The sequence below is a fragment of the Aythya fuligula genome, chromosome 1, assembly GCF_009819795.1.
Source record: "Aythya fuligula isolate bAytFul2 chromosome 1, bAytFul2.pri, whole genome shotgun sequence".
Taxonomy (NCBI): domain Eukaryota; kingdom Metazoa; phylum Chordata; class Aves; order Anseriformes; family Anatidae; genus Aythya; species Aythya fuligula.
This window is the reverse complement of record NC_045559.1, coordinates 75,111,846-75,131,887: the sequence shown is the minus strand read 5'-3', so window position 1 is coordinate 75,131,887 and position 20,042 is coordinate 75,111,846. Positions and strand designations below refer to the sequence as shown.

The 20,042-nt window shown below is 46.3% G+C and overlaps 1 protein-coding gene across 9 annotated transcripts in view; it reads left to right on the top strand.

Moving 5' to 3' along the window:
• Positions 1-7,141: 7,141 nt before the first annotated feature.
• Positions 7,142-20,042, top strand: part of PPFIBP1 (PPFIA binding protein 1) — a 110,832-nt gene continuing 97,931 nt past the window's right edge. For all 9 annotated transcript variants that reach the window (XM_032181657.1, XM_032181631.1, XM_032181640.1 and 6 more), the window contains exon 1: positions 7,142-7,273. The gene's annotated coding sequence lies outside the window, so the exon portion shown is untranslated. The remainder of the gene's footprint in view (positions 7,274-20,042) is intronic.

Genomic DNA, 20,042 nt, shown 5'->3' with positions numbered 1-20,042 from the left:
AAGTTTTTGGCACAGAGACATGAGCCCCACAGCAGGGCTGCTGATGCTGAATCTGAGCCCTGACGCCTGTGCATTAGCAAATTGTACATTAATGAGCTGATAGAGTAGTAAGATCATTTTGTAGGATGGTGTTTAACCAACCAGAAGCAACAGCCACAGGTATTTTCGTGAAGCCAAGCTGACAGAGGAGGTATGCCTTTCACCTTCAGCAAGATTAGACTGAGAGTATATTAATCTTGTCTGAGACACACATTGGCTTATCCAGCCTTATTTTGTTTTGCTGTGCTCACCCATTTTCTTTTCCTTACATTTTCTTTTCCACATATTTAGCCTTTCATCATTCACCAACTGGCTCACTTCTGCAACTCCCATTCTCTGTCCATCTGTTGTGGTGAAGGATCTGCAATGGCAGCAGCAGACTGAAAAAGCATGAAGATCCACCTCAAGAAGAAGGAGTGACCCCATGGCCTGATAGTGCTTCTGAGCTGTTTTGCTTGCCAATATGCCCTCATACTAGCACAGACTTTTCTTCCCGTCATTCAGCACTGCTTTCACCGGACTGAAAGGTGAACAAACATTTGCATATTCCCATGAAATAACTCCATGTTTATATTCTAATTTTAATATTAATTTGTTTGGCTCCTGATCTTGGAATATTTAATTTAATGAAAATCCTCAATATTCATCTTGGAATATTTAATTTAATGAAAATCCTCAATATTCATCTCATTATCTGAACTACGTTGCTCTGTTTCTCTAAATGTCAAAACCAATGCTTTGTCTGCGATGGAAGGTAAAACATCTAACCAGCTTTAATGGAGACATTGTTGAATAAATGCAGTCTGAAAAAGCATTTTGACATCTAGATTTAAATTGTCTGTACAGCAACTTCAGTGAGATATCCAGATACTTTTGTAATCAGAAAAGAAACTACTTCTCCTGTTAACCAGCAGATAATTGAAGTTGTGTTCATCTTGCACACCCTTTGTTGAGAAAGAAGAAGTCTGGTTTTAATTCCCCCCATTGTCTTGTGAATGGTACTCACGTGGTTTATTTTAGGTAAATAATGTATGGGCTAGGTGAAGTCCTAGTTATAAGCTCTTCATATCAACCATACTAACTCAGATATGACTTACTTCCCACTTAAACAAAATCCCTTTGTCTCTTCTGTTCCTTACCCTTAATACAAAAAGACAGGACTCACAAGTGATGTGGAGAATAAAGATCATTCTGATGTTTTTTTTTCTAACCTAAAAAAATAGGTTATTAAAAAATAACCTTCACAAACGAAAGCTTTATTCTCCCCCTTCCTAAGGTGCAAATTCTCTGGAAGAGAGAGACTAAAAAGAGAGTAGCTAAACTGATTATCACCGCCTTCTTGTGCTCCTCCTGAGCTGTGTTTTCCATGTTTCTCTTTTGTTTCTTTCAGAATAAAATAATCCCTGTTATGGTTTTCTGTCACTTTGCTCAGAGCAAGGCAAGCGTCACTTTGACTGATGCAGTAAGACATCTTGGTTACAATCCTAGTCAGCTCATAAGACTTTCCTTACCACCTCCCGTTTCTCTAGACCAGAAGGTTTTAGTAACTTTGTGTGATTAACTTGTGTGCTGCTTGATACCTGCAAGCATCCCTTCCCACCCTGTGTGTTGATGGTGAATCAGCCTCACAGCCTGTTGCAGTTTCCCATGCTTGTGAGTCACCAACAAAATACGTTTGGCCGGAGAAGTCAGTCCAGGAACAAGCACGGTTCGTGTACCTCAGACTCTTAGAAATGGGAAGCAAACGCAGTTCCTGTTCTCACCGAGGCAGGATACTGTTGCCTTCCCCCGAGGCCCTTGTGGCCCTAGTATGTAAGGAATATCTGAACCTGCCTTGTTTTCCTCTTTTGAAGGTCAGCCCTGTGGTTAAAGCAGGAGCCTAGAGGCCAGCTGATTGGGCTGGCTTTGACACTGAGTCACTGTGAGATCTTGAGCAAGTCACTACAGTTATGTCTACAGCGTGCCAGGCAGAGATATCTGTGACTCTATCTGTGACTCCAGAGCTGGGTCAGGCCCTGCACACTGGCTGCCTTTGCCAGCTGTTAACAGGGTGAGTAAGCCCAGGGACCGGACAGTTGTGAGCACAACTCGGCTCCTCCATGTTGTGCCTACATACCACCGTGCTCAAAGGTCTCTGTATGGTGTTATACTGCAAACCTGGATATATCCTGCACCCCTTTATCCCTCGTTTTCTTCCTTGGTGGTACAGAGAGAATAACTTCTGTGTGGTAAGATGAGTATTTTCAGATTCTCTTAAAAAACACTCTTTTTTGCTGTACTAGTGCTTTATCTGCTGAAGAGCCCAGCTAAAAGGATTTGGGGTATAGCTATAAGCCTGATTTTAGCAGAACTATGAAAAGACTCCATGCAGGAGCACCAGTGGTGCGATATAGAAGCTGATGCTGAGAACAAACTGGACCAAAGGATGTGTTTGATGAGTACCTGGGAAACTTAGAAAAAAAAATAAGGTGGCTGTATTCATGCATTTCCCTGGGGAATGGGAATGAGGAGGTCATTATGAAAGGAACTAATGGGTGATAATATATGTATGCAAACAGTGCTAGGCAAAATGGATAATCACGAGTTCAGAATTAGTAGGAAATGAATAGTGAAAATTATCCTAAAGGTCAGGGCACAGAAGCTTAGTGTAGGATGTCACCCCAGCAGGCATAGCTGAAGGGCAGTGGTGCGGTCAGATGTGAACAACAGTGTACAAGGAATGGACTTGCCCTTGCCTAGAAGAAAAGCTTTCCTCAGATTAGGCAGATGTTACAAGTTGAATCTCTTGAAGGGCTTTCAGTAGGCACTGGGAGAAAAGAATGCTGTTTGTTGTGTCCTTCTGTGTCCACCATGCCTGCTTTTCTCTGATAACATTGTGCAGTGCTTAGGGACTCAGGTGTTTGCCTTGCTGGTGTTGTTGCATCGTGCAAGCTGTGTGTGTGTGTGGAGTATTAAAGTATTTAAGTGGAGGGGTGTTTATTTGGCACATTCCACCAATAGGTCTACCAGTAAAAGTTAGCACTGCTACCTCTATGTTTTTCTTGACTACTGTCACACCACTTTGTTATGGAATGTTTTTTCCTGTGTCTGAAGATAAACACTCCAAATACCCAAAGGGCTTCTGACTTTTCTTGATCGAGTGAGTATGTTTACTGGGTATATCGGAAATCAGCCACTGAATGTAAGTAATTATCTTCTGATACAGAGAGAATTGCTACAAGAATTGCATGGGCATCAACCCAAAGAGTACTTGAGCCCAGTAAAGCTACATCTATAGCTACATGAGCCAGCAGGAGACCTCCGTGGAAAGAAAAATGTTTTGTAGGCCTGCAGAAATTTAAGAACATAAAACATACTTTAGAACTGTGGTTTTTCCTTTTCTGTTTTTAATGATTGCTATCATCCAAAATAACAGAAAGACAAAGCCCATCTGAACCACCATCTGAGGTTGTCTCTTGCTCACATTCTACATAGAACGACCATCTTCTCCCCTTTATTATTTTTTGTAATTCTCAGACATGGCCTGACACTTCTCTTATGTTCTCCTCAGTGTTCAGGCTGAAGAAGTTTTCCTGCAGCCAATTACTTTTGCACCCACATAGATGTGTAAAGTTTTATGGAAAGCTTTCATGCCCAGTTGAAAAAAAAAAAATTGACTTTGATTTTTCCTGCTAATACTTCAGGGGCTAACTGTACGAGCTTCCCAGGTAAAATATGCAAAGCTAGTTATCTCAATAGTCTGGTGATGGCCACAATTCCATGACTGAAACAATCCCATGCACAGGAGCAGATCGGTCATTTCTTAAGTGGTCTTCCTTCTGGGAGATTTAAACTACAAAAATGTCTTTCTTCGTGTCTTCATGTCTTTCTGGCCAGCCCAGCAGAGCCAAGGCAGCATCCCTTCTGTGAGTTTAGCAGTCTGTTCAGTGTGCGAGGCTTTTCTTACAGCATTTTCAAAAGCCTAGCTGCAGGCAGAGGCAGCAATGGGACAACCAATGTCAGAAATCTGATAGTTTTTGGGGGGTACAGTTCTGGGGGCATTTTGTACCAGGGCTGCTATGGAGTAAGTCAATGCTATTGCCACTGAACCTTCTCTCCTCCTCTCCTTCTTAGGAAGGGTTTATACAGGAATTTAAACATAAGGAGGAAAGTTAAATTATTGATTTGACAGCTAGAAACTGTTTGTACACTGCTTTGTCCCAGGACTGAACATAATGTCATACATAAGCTTGAGGTTTTGGCTCAGACAATTAGCTCTGTGATAGTTAAGTGTTTAATAGCCAGGATACTAAAGGTAACTGAAAGCCAGGACAACTCTGACAGCAGAGCTATGATAGCTGGTCAGAAAGCAAACATTCCCAACATAGATGCAGATTCTAACAGTAAAACAGTTTTTGCTGAGTGGGCAATTTCCAGCTTTCTTGAGTGAAATAAGCTACCCTGATGGTTCTCCCTGCTTATCCTCACGTCTGCACAAGGTGCTGTTGCTGGCACCGCTCTGCCACTGATGGGCCTGATCCCATCACAGCTCTGGCTGACATGGCCATGCCAGAGGATGTAGAAGCAGAGACCTGACCCGAGCCCACCCTGGCTCAGCTTCAGGGTTAACACCCATCTGTGAACAGAAGGAGCGACTCACCAAATCTGCTTTTTAAGCTCTCCTGAAATGAAAGCACCTGCACAGCCTAGGTGTGAAATCATCACCCATGTGGAAGAAGATCCCTCAGCTCTTCTAGCTGTTGTGTTTTAGGAAGTGGTTTAGGTCTAAACGTAAGACTTCTGGGCCCTGGGAAGCTGCTGAATTTTTAAATAAAATGAAATAGAATTGGCTACAGTGTACATGGACTGTTGTATTTAGGAGCTCTGCCCATGAGGAAGCACTGATATGGAGATATGGGGCTAATGACTATTGTGCAGCTGAAGACTTCCAGGTGAGAGCAAAACTGAAATGTGGATCACTAGAAGTCATCAACACTCCCAATTAACCATCATGAGTCACTTAAACTGTAAAATGAGATAGTGATGCCTGTGAGTGTTGCAAGGATAACCACATTAAAAACTGTTTAAAAAACAACAAAAATGTTTATCATTCAGGAGGAAAGTTGAAGCAGAAACACAGAGTAGATACGTCACAGATTTAATAAGAGTGCCATTAATGGCTGTTTTGCAATGGGTTTAATCTGCTTTTGCAGTTGCTGCTGGTGGATGGCACGGTCCTGCTTGTGCCCCTGCCCCTACGCTCCAAATGCCTGCTTTGCAGCAGGGATCTTGGGGGCCTGATCCAACTGAAAAAGTAATTTTTTCACTCATTCAGAGCAACCCAACCCAACTGGGTGGTTCCTGTGAGACTGGCAACCTGATGAGGGGACAGAGTGATGCCCAGTTGGATGGTCAGGCAGTGCTGGAGCAGCTTACATGTGAACCCACGTCCCTCGCTGTACAATGCTGTCAATGCATAAGACTCCTAGCACCGCATTCATAAGGCAGTGTCTGTTGTACCTTCAAAATGCCTCTGCAGCTTTTGAAATACTGGGCTTAACACTATTTATTGATTTGCAACCACAGTAAGTGAGGGAAAAGATCTTTCCCTTCACCTGCTCAAGCAATGAAAAATGTTAGAAAACACTGATTTATCATGACCTCCCACAGCCTTCACAGGAGGGACTTCTGAGATGCTTGCATTCTCAGATACCACATTTTCACAAAGGTAGAGAAAATCAACCTTTCCTTGCAAACTAGCCTCAAGCAAAAAAGGCTAAACTATTTTGGGAGATGAGAGATAAGCATGCTAGAAAGTCTTATCAGAGATGTGTCTTAACCTGCAAAGATACTTTCTTTGATGCAAACAGTTGTTTGAAACGCTCTGTCAGCTCAGATTTGCTTTCAGATGAATCTCACTTGTATGCCGTCCTAATGAAGCTCTTCTGAATTACTTTAGTAAGAACCCTCACTTTCTGAATTAAAGTGTTAAAAAAAAAAAAAAAAAAAAAAAAAAGGAGTTACCAGAAATGAATAGTTGACCCAGAAGACTGACTGACAAGCATGGAGATCAACAGTTGTTTCAACAGCTTGCTATGATGCAAGTGAACACCAGTCATCTTCAGAGGGACAAAACATGGAGAGCTGGACCCAGGAGTCTGGCACTAGTATGTAGCCAACAGCAAGGTGCTGAGCAAAACAGTAACACTGATGGCTTCAATGAAGGTTTGAGAAAATGGGCAAAAAGACCAACTGTAGAATGTGATACAGAAATGTCAAAAACTGTAGTTAGCCACTGAAGTTTTGAGATGGAAGAACTAACAGATACAAAGGAAGACCAGGGATTAGTAACTGTGTGGCTGCTTTTCCTTCTTTTCTTGCAGCCTAAGACTTGACCCCTCTTGAATCTGTGATGTACTCCAGCTTTGTGGCCAACTCCACAGACTGGTAACCTGCCAGAAAAAAAAAGGTGTTTTGCATCAGTTTTTCCTCTCTGTAAACTGTGCTTGAACAGTGAATGTCATGCTCCAAATTGGGTCGAGAACTCAAAATGTTTACTTTCCATGCAGTTCTGAATAGAAAATTTCACATTTTTTTTAGCAGCTACAGTCAGAAATGATGCACCACCAAACCACTTTTCCACATCCAAAACGATTAAGTTAAGCGCTTTGTCTAACCCGTCCGGTGGAGGAGGGGACGGGAGGAAGAGCTCCGGGAATAAAGAAATTTGGCGTCGAGTGAATCCCGAACCCGGGCTCTGCGGGTTGACCTGGCCGCCAGGCGCGCAGGGCCGGTGTCTTCTCTCTGGCCAATGGAGCTGGGTGTCGCGACCGACCCTTGGGGCTCCCCGGGAGCCATCCGAGGGATGCGGGAGAATATGTTAGCCCAGCGGCAGAGAGCAAGAGCCGGCAGCCGAAGCGCGAAGGCGGCGGGAGGAAGCCGGAGAGAGCCTCCCAGCACCTAGGGGCTGTGGCTGAGGGGCGGCGGTGGGGGCGGCCAGCGCCGCTCCCACCTTCCCCGCCGGCCTCCGCCGGCCGAGTGACTGCGGTGGGGCCCAATCAGGGCCCAGCTCGGCACGGCGCTGCCGCCCGCCCCGTCGGGGAGGCCCAGCCCGGGGCGGGGAGCGAGGCGAGGGCCCGGCGCGGCGCGGCCCCGCTGGGGTCCTGGCCGCCCTGTGCCAGGCGGGGCAGCCCGGAGCAGGCGGCAGTCAGAGGTGCGGCCGACCTGGGAGTGCCCGGCGCGGCTTCGGGCGCAGGTAAGGGGGAGCTGGGCCCCTGCGGGGGGCTCCCGAGGCTCGGCACGAAGCCGGCGTAGCCGAGCGCGGCTGCCCCGTCCCGTCCCGCCGCCGTGCGGGCGCCGAGCCCGGGGCCGTCGCCTGGCCGGGTGTCCCCAGGGCTAGACGGCTCCCGTCCCCGCAGGGGGTCCCCACCGCCTGCTGCCGTCCCCGCAGGGGGTCTCTGCCGCCCCAAGTCCGGCCCAGCGGGGCCCCCTGGAGCCGCTGGCCCGCGGCCCTGGCCTGGCTTGGGCGGAGGAGCCCGGCTGCCCTCCCTCCGGGCTGCCGCCCCCGGGCCGGGCGAGGGAGCGTGACCCCGCCGCAGCCCGGCTAGAGGTGAGCTGGAGTCGGCCCTGGTGAGCGCCCTGGAGCTGGCTTTCGTTCCCGGAGTAGAGTTTAGGGAGGTTTGGGGGAGCGGAAGCCTCCGCTTTCATCGGTGCAGGCTGTGGTGGGACGCTGTAGTTAGGAGTGCTGTGAAAATTTGGCTGGGAGTCATATCCTGCACGAGCAAATGTGTTTTGATTTAAGGCCTGGGGTTCTTACATCCTATAATTATTTTTTCTAGGTCTGTTTCTTTTAGTTCTGGGACTTGGGTGAGCTGAAATAGCTGTGCTAGCTCACGCCCTGGCTGAGGTGCAGCTGTAGCAGTGAAAAGGTGCTTTGTACCTATATAGCTGTTTTCACGGGAAGAAATAAGCCACGCTGTTAAGCGCTTTTCTGCGGTATAACATCACGCTTGTGCTCTCCTGTGGAAGTGCAGTGCAGATGATTTGGGACAAACGCAGATGAACACTTTTTGGGACGTGCGCTTGGCTGTGTCTGGAGCATTCAGACTCTGCTGGTTCTGTTTATTTCAGCCCAAGCTCAGATACTACCAGCAGCAAAATGTGTGAGCTCTGGCATGTATTGAAATGGCAGCACGATTGAGCAATGAGAGTTCCAAAAACTAAGCAGCAAAAATGGGTCACTTGGAGTGAGAATATTCTTTGTGCTTACATTATCGAGTATCTGACAGCAAGATGTTTCAGTGTGCCAAATCCAGATTTATTGCTTCTATTAAAGGTAGCAGCCATTGCTTGAGGATTTATGTTTGTCAAGGACAAAAGTGGCTTGCCGTTACAATAAAAACGTGAATACGGATTTCAGTAAAACTGATGAGATTCACAAGGCAGTGCTGCAGACAGGTTGTAGGGTCATTCCAGAAACCAGGAAAACTGAAATCTGTTTTAAGTTTTGGTTCCAAACACGGCAAGCGTTTTGGTCTAGAGAGACTTTTTTTGTGTTGGTAGGAAGTGAGGAGCTGCAGCGCTCCACAGTTTGGGTGGAAGCCATCCTGGGAGAGTTTTGACAATAGGATTTAGTGTAATTTCTTGAAAAGCTGTAGATCAGCTCCTTGAAGCAGGGGGAATTGTTTGGTGTGCAAGTGAGAGACTGACTCAGTGCGTGCTGCGTGGCTCTTAAAGATCAATGTTGCCATGCCTGGAGTATGAAGCCACTGTTTCTCTCCCTGAAGGCAGTGTCAGCTGCATGTGTTTACCTGGCTGCAGAGCTGGGCCTGTGAGAGCTGTCTCTCTCTCCAGCAGCGTTGCTCCTATTCAGAGGCACTGCTGCTTTTGAGCAAGGTGCTGTTAGATATTCAACAGCTGCTGTAACTCTGTCAAGAGCCCAAGTCAAAATATATCATGCCAGATTCAGGCACCTCTGCAGCTTCGGTGAGTTTTGCCGTGGGTTTTCATCCTGTGTGCTGGCTCAGTTCTAGGTTTAGCAGATCAGCTGAAGAACGTTTGAGCTGTTCTGTCCTCTGCACATGTGTCCACAGTAGATCGGTGCTGTGGAGAAATCTGTGAGTAACGTTTCTGCTTCCATGCAGGGTAGAGTGCCTTGAGGTCAGGGATGTCACATGGGGCAGAAGGCGCTGCTGAATGCCATCTTCTGTTCCTACATAGATGCAAGTCATGTTCCTGCTTTGGGCTGTGCTGTCTGTTGCAGTATAAAACATGTTGTGGGAGGTAATGGGGTTCTGATTAAAAGATCTCTGGAGGTGTACTGGGAGACTTCGCTTGCAAGCTGTGCCTGTGAGGATAACTGTTGGCGTTCGTGAAATTACAGCCATTCCCAGGACGCTGAGGCTCGTTCTCATCTGGTGCTGCCAGCCTGGTCCCATCGCTTGCCGGTGATGAGGAGGACAACATCTGCTCTCTGATCACCAGTTGTGTCAGGCTGGTCTGAGGAGAGGAAACGCTATGTGCTGATGTGCATGGTCCCATGTGCTGCAGGAGGTTTTGTCTTAAATCTGCCAGAGTAGGGTGTCTGTGGTTTTTATGTCTTACACTGCATCAAGGAATCAAGACAGTTTCAATGAGGAGAGACTTACTCCTCTGAAGTAAGAGGTCTGGAACAAAGGCGGCTTGCTTACTTTCTTAACAGTGATCTGATGGTATCAAAATGTACCTCTGGCTTACTGAGGACAAAATAGTGCTGCTGCAGACCCGTTAGAATTACTAATTTCCTTTGTGGTGCTTCAAATCGTGTGTTGTCTGTGATGGTGAGGGAGCACAGAGAGGTGCCTGTGTCACATGTCTGATATGACTGTCCAAAACGTGTCCTTGGCCCCAAGGAAGGGGTAAAAGGAGTGCAAGAAAGTAAATGCTCATTCCTGGCGAGTCTGTTGGTTTGGTGTAGTTTTTGGTAGAGAATGAAATAGCCCCAATATCTGACAGGATTCAGGGAGACAGTGGAGCATCCTGGAAATTTCTGTGGTGTTAGAGTTTGGTGAAGCCCCTGTCCCACTGCTGACAATCTCCATGCCTTTTGTTAAGGTGCTGGTGACTTGTGCCTCAGCTCCTAAATGGCAATGTGCAGGTTAGGTTGCTATGCCTGAGGTGGCTGCTTCTCATCCATCTGTACCTTTGTTATTTTCTGGCTGCAAAGCAAAGCTCAAGTTTTGTTGCTTCTTTAGAGATCTGCGATTATGTTCTGGCCTATTTCTGTACGGCCTCGCTTTGGCAGGCAGGCGTTGTTGTGTTTGCTCTTCTTGTGTGCAGCTTCTGTATACAGCTGTGTATTAAGAATAAATAAAAACAATACCTTAATAAATAAAAACACTTAGTACCGTCCTATACTTAGGCTGAGTGGTGTTCCCCCCATTTGTCATTGTGAGATCCCATTAGTCATCTCATTAGCGACTCTGCTCTTGGATGCAGTCCAAGAGAGGTAAACTACGCTGCCTTGTCTCGTGTTTACTGCTGGTGTCTATACCCAGGCACTCACTTAACATTTATTCATCATGTACTATGAATTCACACCCTGCCTTGCCCTGCTGTATATCCGTTTGTGTGCCCAGAGCCCAGGTTGCATGTTTTGGTGTCTCTTTAACAGAAATACCATGTCTTGTTCTCCTCCTGTGCCAGTCTTTGCATGTGTGCTGACTGTTCTGGCTGCAGCGGAAGGAGGGCATCAGCCTGCCGTGTGCCTTGGTAGGACAGTGAGTGATATTGCTGGAGGGATCACTGCTGAACAGGTTATCTATGAGTGGAGGATCTCAGAAATCAATGATGTTCACTGTTCAGACAGCACTTTGAAGACAGTGGTTTTATGTACACTAATCTTTGTAGCCTGTCATAGGAAAGGCAGCGTGTTACTTCCGAGAGATTACATCTCCTGGTTCTTGAGAAGTCAGCATCCAATCCAGGATTAAAGCTTGGTCTTTTTGGAGGATGATTTTTTCTCTTGCCACAGGGTTGTTATCAGCAGCTGTTGCATCTCTAACTTCAGGCGACTGAGAGCTCAACAGATGGGTACACTGAGCTGTAACACCTATCTTGGTGCCTTTCTGGTGGGGTCTTTGCCTTGGCTCTCTCCTTGCTCTGAGTGCCCTAGCAAGGGTGTTCAGCCATGAACACACAGCAAGATGCAGGCAGCGATACATCAGTTTCCCCCCTCTCTTTTTCTACCCATGTCTCCCCAGTTGGCTTGTGTTTTGGTCCAGCTCAGGGAGAGAAGACTGGCTGTCTGTTATTTTTCTAACAGGCTTTGCTCCCAAGATCATAACTTTCATTCTGTGTAAAGAATTGAATTTTCCATCAATAATTAAGTCATCACACTGGATTTTCAGTTGCTTTCCCATTGTATGCATTGCCCTTGCTACGGGCATATGCGATTTCCTGATACCTTTAACTTCCAGAGCATTTTGTCCCTCTGTGACTTATGTTGTACATGAGGAAAATGTGGTGTTTTAAAGCTTTATGCTTTTTATAACTGCTCTGCTTCTGTTTCTGTCACAAGGCCAAGATAAACCAATTATGTAAAGAGCTGATTTCTTTCCTCAGTGGAAATATATTTAGATACAGGTCTTGAAACCAGCCACAGCTGTATTCTTCCTTCTCTCTGTGTTCTCCTTAGCCACCTTCATCTGTAACAGAGAAGGCAGGTGGAGAATGTGGAAGGGCTTGGGCTGTGCAGTCCAGCCTGGCAAACCCCAGCAGTTTTTCCCCTGGGTGGGAGTCCTGCGCTGTCTTGTTTTCGACTGCTTTGTCCCTTCAGGCCATGAGAGCTAAAGTTTCACCAGCACTGTCTCCACGAGAGGTGCTCACTCTGTGGGGGGAGTGCTGCTAAATCTTGCCCTCATTGCTTGCATGCTGCATCTTTTCCTGCATGTTGTCTTAGGGCCACGAGGAACAGCCCCTGGTGTAGACTAGAGTAGTACCATGCTTTTGATGAAAGAGAAGAACAAGTGTGAATCTTGCTAAAACTGCTGGGAGATGCAAAAGCCAAAACATGTGAGATTACTTAGGCAAGGGAGATTGGATAACCTGTCCGGCATCAGGCTGGTGTCCCACTGTCTGTTAAGGTAAGGCTGCTCGCTGTTGCTCTGCCTCATTAAGCCATACTGGTTGTGCCAAAGAACCAGGGCCAGAGGCCATTTAAAGAGTCTCTGGTTCAACGTGCCAGAAGAAAGACAGAAATAACAAAAAGTCCGACTTTAAGCAGCCATGTACGTGCATCTTGATGGCAGTCACACTTCTGGTAGGCTCACTGCTACACTCTTGAATGAATAAAATCCCATTGAATGCCATCTGTGAGCATAGGGACTCCAAGATAGAGTGCAGTGGTCCAAAATTTGATTTGTACTTGCATCTTTCTTTGAAAGCTTTTTTTCTTAAATGTTAGTGGAGAACTTAAGGCAGAGACTTGAGCCAGCTATTACAGCATCTGAACTGGTGAATCTTTGCGCTGTTAAAGACAGCCCTATAATTATGTCTTTGATTTAAAGTGTGCAGATTTATGCTAGTGGTTATCTGATTTTTAAAGTTTTCTCGTAAGTCCAAATGTGGCAGATGTGGGAGAACAACTTTTGCCACATCTGTAATGCAGCAAGAAAAAAATAAGTGGAAATGATGATGATAATATGGTCTTACATGCCTGTTTTCGAGTTGATCAATTCTGAAACAAAAATCTAGGGGAAAAGTGTAGTGTGTATTTAAAATATGAAAGTAGGAGATGACCCCAAATAATTCATAAGACTGCAGTGGTTCTGAAGGGAGATACAACATTCCCAAACTTTAGCTGGTAACAGAACATAGCTTTTGTAGTAAAAACAAGCAAGCTGCTGAATAGGCCAGCCTCCATCTCCTCATTTTCAAATATTCCCCTTGTAGTGATCTTTTATGACTGGCAGAATCAGGAACACACACACACTTATCAAATTAGCAGCAGGATCACTTCCTGAGGAAGGGTGGTGACTTGTGATCCTGTGACAGCTTTACACATTGCTATCCCTGTGCTGCATGGTGGGCATGGCCCTGTGAACCTGATTCGCTTGTGGTTATGTGGTTGGACATCCATGGGCTGAATGACTGGCTTAGAATCACAGAATCACAGAATTTCTAGGTTGGAAGAGACCTCAAGATCATCGAGTCCAACCTCTGACCTAACGCTAGCAGTCCCCACTAAACTATATCCCTAAGCTAGCAGTGTGAGGAATAGGACATCTCACGGCAAGTTCTGAATTTAAATAGAAGGTCCTTAAAAATAACGATGTATTTTTTCTTTTGTCCAAGGAGAGGAATTCAGGGAGTGAATCAGAAGCTGTTCTATTGGCTTTTGTCCCTCGAAGCAGAACTCTGTAACTGGTTTCTCTCTCTACAGCAGAGAGGTACGGTTAAGGTTTGATCATGTTCATGCTTCAAGGGAGAGCCATGGCTTGAGCTGGCTGCGTTCAGTTCATCGCAGTAGTTTCTGTGGCTTGTGGTTTATTGCTGACTCCTGCTTTCCTGGTGACCCCTAAGGGAAAGAGCTTGCTGCACACCCAGCAGTTGATCTGAGGTTCCTGCAGTCAGTCACTGACTTTGAGGATGTGCTGGGTTTACTTGGTGTGCTATGTGACACTGAAAGGCTTTTGGCAAGGCAGCTGTTGAACTGAGCAGAATCCCCAATGTTCAGTGAACTTCAATGCCATTCAAAGGATCTAGAGTTGTCCAGAACGTCTAGGTAGGTATTCTCCTGAAGTCTTGACTTGATATTTTCTCTCTCAAGTATACGTACACATTAGCTGTAGCTATAGGTTCAGGGAGAAATCCAGCCTCAAAGGTATAAGCGTTGTTGAAGCAGGTGAGCTATTTTAAGTGGCCTAAATCACAGGGAGTGTAAGTATGGGGAGAACAATGTGCGGGCCCTTGGAGGCTGGTCTCTGTGTTTTCAGAAGTCATGAGATGGGCATGTGAAGGTGTGTGTAGGACCAAATTAAGGTTGTGCAGAGCATGATGCAAATTATCAACGTCTGTCTCAACCGGCAGGTGACAAAAAGTATCTTCATTGTACAAATGTGTTGAGCTGTTGCTGTGTTTCTGAACATAGTTATTGTCCCGCATGGCTGTAGCAGTGGTCATGGGTTCTGTCCAGCTCAACAAGGGTGCAGACAGTGTGGGTTTGTGAAAATCACCCTTGCTGTATGGACACTGCTAGAATCTGTTTTCCCTTAGCCTTGGGTCAGGTACTCAAGTAATGAAAAGGTCCTGCAGAGGTGAAGCGTTGGCAAGGAGAGGGAGCATGTAGCTAATTGGGATCTCTGCAGTTAGAGTGTAGTTAGAGTGTAGAAGGATATTATCTCTGCAATTAGAGTGTAGAAGGATATTAATAGATACTAGGCATGTGACTGCTGTTGTACCTTGCTGTGTAAGGCTTTCTGGTAGATTCAAAGGGTCTTCTCTACCACCTAGCTTAAATGTAGCACTGGTTTATTTGTATCCATCCCAGAGAAGTGGGCAGAGTGTGTTGCCTCTGAGAGCTGAAGAGAATAGGGTGCAGATGGAGGCAAGGGCATGGATGGGGCCATGCTGGGGACGTGGTGGCTGTGGGGGGGCCAGGAGCAATCACGGTGCTGGGAGCAGCTGGATTCCCCATCCGAATGTACATGCTGGAAGGCAGGCTGCTGTGGTGGGAGGTGGTGGCGTAATGAATGGCTCTGCTCCCTCTGCTGCTCAGCTGGAGCCTTTTTGCTCTCCTTCCTATAGTGAAAGCACCTCTGATAGGCTTTTGCTCATTGGGTGGAAGGGGTGGTACATTGGGGTCCTCTTATAAGAATGAGACAAAAACTTAATCCTCCCAAGATGACGTATGCAAGGTCTCTGTTGCATGCTACCCAAAGCTGCCAGTCGCTTTGGATAGCATACCTCCTGAGAATCTCTCTGTGCTGCAAGGGGGCCCTTCATGTTTTCTCCCCAGTTCCTGTCCACTGCTGTGCACACAGTGGGGCAAGGTCTGCCTCAGGACAAGGTGGGTGTGTTGACCAGCTAATCTCTGGGAAAGGCACATGGGAGCTAGGTGCCTCCCGATGGTTTGGGTGCTAGCTTTGTAGTGCCTTCTATCCTGCTTCCATAACAGCATAAAACAAAGGAGGCGTTTTTTTTTTTTTTTTTTTTTTTTTTTTTTTTTTTTTTAACTCTTAATTTAAGTCTGTGGGAAGTTGGTTTTGGTTTAGAGCAGGGATCTGAAAAGGCTTGTCAGTTGGATCTTAGAACCATTCAGCTTTTTTTTTTTTTTATGTAACCAAAGTTCATTTAATGCGTGACAGCACTTTTAATTTACGTTTTTAAAGGAAACATCAGGGGAAAGTTCAGAAATGCATATTTATGTATCTTGGCTAAGCTTGGGTCTAAGAACTTGTTTTTCTTATTTCAATGAAAGAGAATTTATTGTCTTAGGCTGGGATTCTTTTCTGTTTATTGGAGAGGACAAAAACCACAAAAGAGCGTATAGTGGCTTACATTTGTCTACCCCTTCCTTTGGGTATGAAACCTGTTATTAACAGGTTCCAACCAAAAGTGTCCTCTCAGAGGTTTCCTGACATGTCCTGTTGGTGTTCTACATGTACCTTCCATGCAGTGCTGGGTAGGATCACTGCAACCTCTGACAGTGCTGGTATAGAAACTTGTTTTCAGGGGTGTCTGCAGGACCCACAGCACAAGCAGGACTTTGGACACCATGTGAGTGCATCTGTTCTCACCACCCTTGCTGGGGGCGCAGATGTGCCCCCCTTACACTCCCTGGCCTTGCAGGTGTACACAGCATAGCTGTGGCTGTGTGTTTTTAGCGTGGGCTGGTCCGACCACTGCCGAGAACGGTGAAAGTGCCGTGGTGCTCACAAGACCCTGTGCTTCCACCTACGGCGGCAGCACCCATATGCCCCAAAGGCTGTGATGATGTTTCTCAGCAAGCTTCCCATGGATGATGAATCCTTTCCCCCTTCCAGGCCTTCACAGGAATTAATGAAGCAGTATCGATGATGCAATTGAGCGTTACATGCCAGGAGTAGTAACAGGTCCATCATCCATGGACATGCTTCTGCAGCAGCATCTGGCTGGCTGTCCCTCTGTTTGCAGCACTGCTAGAGAGCATCCTTTCCGTGAACAGCCGTGAGGCTTAAAATGTAATGTGGAGATAAGAGCATTGTGATTTATTTTCAGGGTGGTGCTGGTAAACTTCCTGCAGCTTGGTGGGGAAGATAATCTTGCAGGTTTGGGCTCCATTGTTGTGACTGTGTCTAAGGTGAATATAAGAAAAATATTTTGGTCGAATAGGCTTTCCTCTCTGTTTCATCCAAAAGGAAAAATCTGTTATGGGCCTGATACATTGTTCTTATTACTAAGAGTATCTGAGTGGGACCTGAATCTGTAATTACTTGCACGTCCTTATCTGTGTGATGCAGTCTTTTCCAGGTTGCTTGTTTGGCTTTCAGAATCACTCATCACGACATGCACTGTTAAATCCACATATGCAGAAGTACTTGATCATAAAGATGTCTATATGGCAAATGGCATTTCTTTTGGAATTGTTTTGGGCATCATGGTAGAAATGGCTGCTAATGACCAGCATTTATTTTGCTTACAGAAACTCTGGAGCTGCAGAGGGAAAGGAGGGTGATGTGCAGAGAAGTTGGGCGAGACATTTGTCAAAAGGCTTTCCCATAGAGAGGAGGGACTGATCACCTGCAATGCCTGCCAGGGGTGAGGCATCCACATATGCTGACTGGGAGGAGAGGGAATGTCTTCTAGCCCTGTGTGGTGATTGCCTGTGTTGATTCAGTAAACGGAAACTTTCCATAGTAAAAGCAGTTCTGCACATTCCCAAACTTAACATCCCCTTCCTTCTTCATTCCCTTTGGTGTGTGTTATCAGGCATTACAAAGAGCATTGAAAGTGAGGTTGGAAGCTGGAACCATGTTTGCCCTGCTAATGGTGACAACATTGCAAGGATGGAGTCCTATCACATCTCCAGAGAGCTTTTTGTCAGAGCAAAACCACAGCAGGCCCTTGGAGATTGCCTCCTTTTGTACAGGATGGTGGCAGGTAGAGCTAGAGATGTTACTCCTTTTGGACCAGGCTGGGAGGCTGTCCCTCTGTTGTCTGCATGTTATGTAGTAGTGGATGTTTTTTCCTTCTGACTTGGAAAAAGTGCTAAAGCAGTACCTTGAGTTCAGGGCTACTTTCTGCAAGAAGCCTCCATGCTGCTGTCTCTATCTAAAATCCTTCTGAGTCTTCAGCTTCTTGCACTCAGATCTTGTGGTGTATGAAACTCCTTCTTTCTCTGCTCTCTTTCAGGGAATTTTTACAAATAAATCAATAGCTGTCTAGTTATGACAGCGAGAAGTAAAAGGCTGTAATGTCTCCATGGCTACCTAAAAAGTACTTGCAAAATGCTAATGGAAGAGAGTGCCCTACAATTATCCCATATTTCCTTGCATGCAGACTGAAAATCGTTTGCATTAGTTAAGTAATTGTTGCACGCTTGTTCAGTATTTGGTTACTGGAATAAATTTTTGTTCTTTTAACCTTGTGAGGCTGAAAAAATGAGTTGTTTTAAATAGAAAACTACCTGACCTGAGCTCTTGGTAGATGAACTGACAGTAAGTGCACCAGCTAAATCCAGCTTTCTTTTCCCTTGTGTTTCATGTAGCATCTGAAAAGAGACAGCTTGTGGCAAATTAGCTAGGGTAAGACTACAAAAAGATTGAATTATTCCTGTTTCAACAGCTCACAGCGTGCAAGTACTTGCTGGCTGGTTTGTACATAATCTGTATCTTGGATGAGTTTGCCAGAGCTTCTTCGATTGAGAGGAAAGTAAATAATTTCCAACTGGAAACCTTGCCTTTGATGTAAATGATAATTTATTCATTCATCAGTAAAAACACCACGGAGACACAATGAGCAAAAATTGTGGCAAGTCTGTGTTTGAGTGTCTCACAATAAATGCCTGGGCCTGTTTTGTTTTGTGAAGAGAAGATGTTTGACGTGCTGTCCTGCACTGTCCTGAAAAGTCACTTTGCTCCTAGTGAAATATAGCGCTGGCACGAAAATGCAGTTGTCAAAGCATATGTGAGGTCGTCCTGTGCATGTAGTTGTGCCCTATGCTGCTCTGGTCACTTCAGGGCATGGCACAAAAATAACAGGGTGCAGAGTGAGGTCTGCTGTAGTTAGGCAAGGCTAATCTTACTGTCAGGCATCTGTAAATGCAGAAGTACATGTAGTTGGGACAAGATAATGTTTCTGTAGGGACTTGCCTTGATACAATGATTTATTGCAGCACTTCTGGAAGGGAGAGACTGAGCGGGTAGGGAAGTTACAAACATGTGGCAATAGTTTAGGATTGGCGTCCTGGTCATTTAGGACAGCGCATCCAGCTGGACTGGCGGTACTAAGTTGGAATTTGGCTGTGGCACTGCAGGTAATGCTTTCTCTTACAAAATATGCTATACCATCTTTTTATGGCTGTGGGGATTTAGGCCTGGCTTCGTTGTCACATGCGATGAAAAATCCTGTCATGCCTTACCTTAAAAAGTGGGGTGAAGTCCTATCCCCTGATAACACTTGCTATTGTAAGAAGACGGAGGCATTTGGCTGAATTAATGATTGACTTAAAAACAACAGAAGAGGTCCCTCCAGGCTCTGGGGTTTTGTATCGGGTGTGCTCATCTCGCCAGCTGCCCCTCGCCATCCCAGGTGTGGCAGCTCTCTGTCTTGTAAGCTTTCAGTGCTGTGTGATCTGGCCAGACTCAGTGCCTCCTGTCCTGTTTGCCACTCCTAGCAACAATGAGAGGAGGGGGGTCCTTGACAGCCGACGTGTATGTGACCCCTAATCACATCCCTGCTGGAGGACGGGCTCCCTAACTGCAGCTGTGCCCTGCTGCATGACCTGTCACTCACAGTGGAATCCCCTGGTAAGTGCAGAGTCCTGTCTTTAATCCTGCTTGTCTAGCTTGCACTACAAAGCCTCGAGGCAGGAACTTTGTCTCCCATCTCCACAGCCTCCTGCCTGGATCTCATCAATGTTTACACAGACATGCGAGGGCAGCCAGAGGTTCTCTGGAGCCTGATAGATGCCATACATGAGATTAATCCAAATTAAACTGTTACGCCTTCCACAATAAACAGGAGATAGTAGCACAGATTCAGCATGTTGCATAGCTTTAAGACTACGAAGAACAAAAAGTGAATCCTCCTCCAGAAGTTGGCCATGCCTGTATTAGGCTCAAAGAAATTTTGAGACAAACCAGTGCTCCAAGCTCACTGTGTGGGTGTTTGTGAGAAGCGAAGGCTCCTTGGATGGATTTATGGGAGAGGATTGTGGGTGCAGCAGTGCTGAAGATGAAGTGAGGGAGCTGAACAAAGCATGGGCCTGCTCTGCGTGAATTTGTGGTTGTGGGCTCATGTGCTTCTCCCTGCAAGAATGGAAGAGGGCAGGTTGAATGCCATGGGTTGACCTGGAGCTGGTTAGCCTGCCTGATGGCATTTTGTTTATCATACAGGTACGTGTGCTCGCTCCACGTGCTTGACAGCAATAAGAATGTGTCTTAGGGGTATGGAGACCAGGGGGAGACAATCTGGTTGGGTCAGTCTTCGAGTGGGCATGAGGAGGCTGCCTCGTTGTTGCTGCAGAGCTTCTTGCAGTGCTTGGGGCGTGCTGAGGGTTGGTTGGTGTCCAGGCTGACAACAGGGAGCCTGGCACTGGCCACAGAAGCAGGAAAGCTTGCTGCTGGGGGAGCTGGCTCTGTCCCTGACCCCTTTTCCCAGCACTGGCATGAAGGTGTGGTGGACTTTCCAGCAGGGAGGACAGCCCTGGAGGCCAGGAGTATTTTCACTGGATGGAGTCCAGGTCACCCACGGGGACGTGAAGCTTTGCTGGCTTGTGTCTTTGGATTAGGCATATTTCTCCCAGTGAGCGTTTACGCCTTGCAGAAAGTGACAAGCCTACAAAA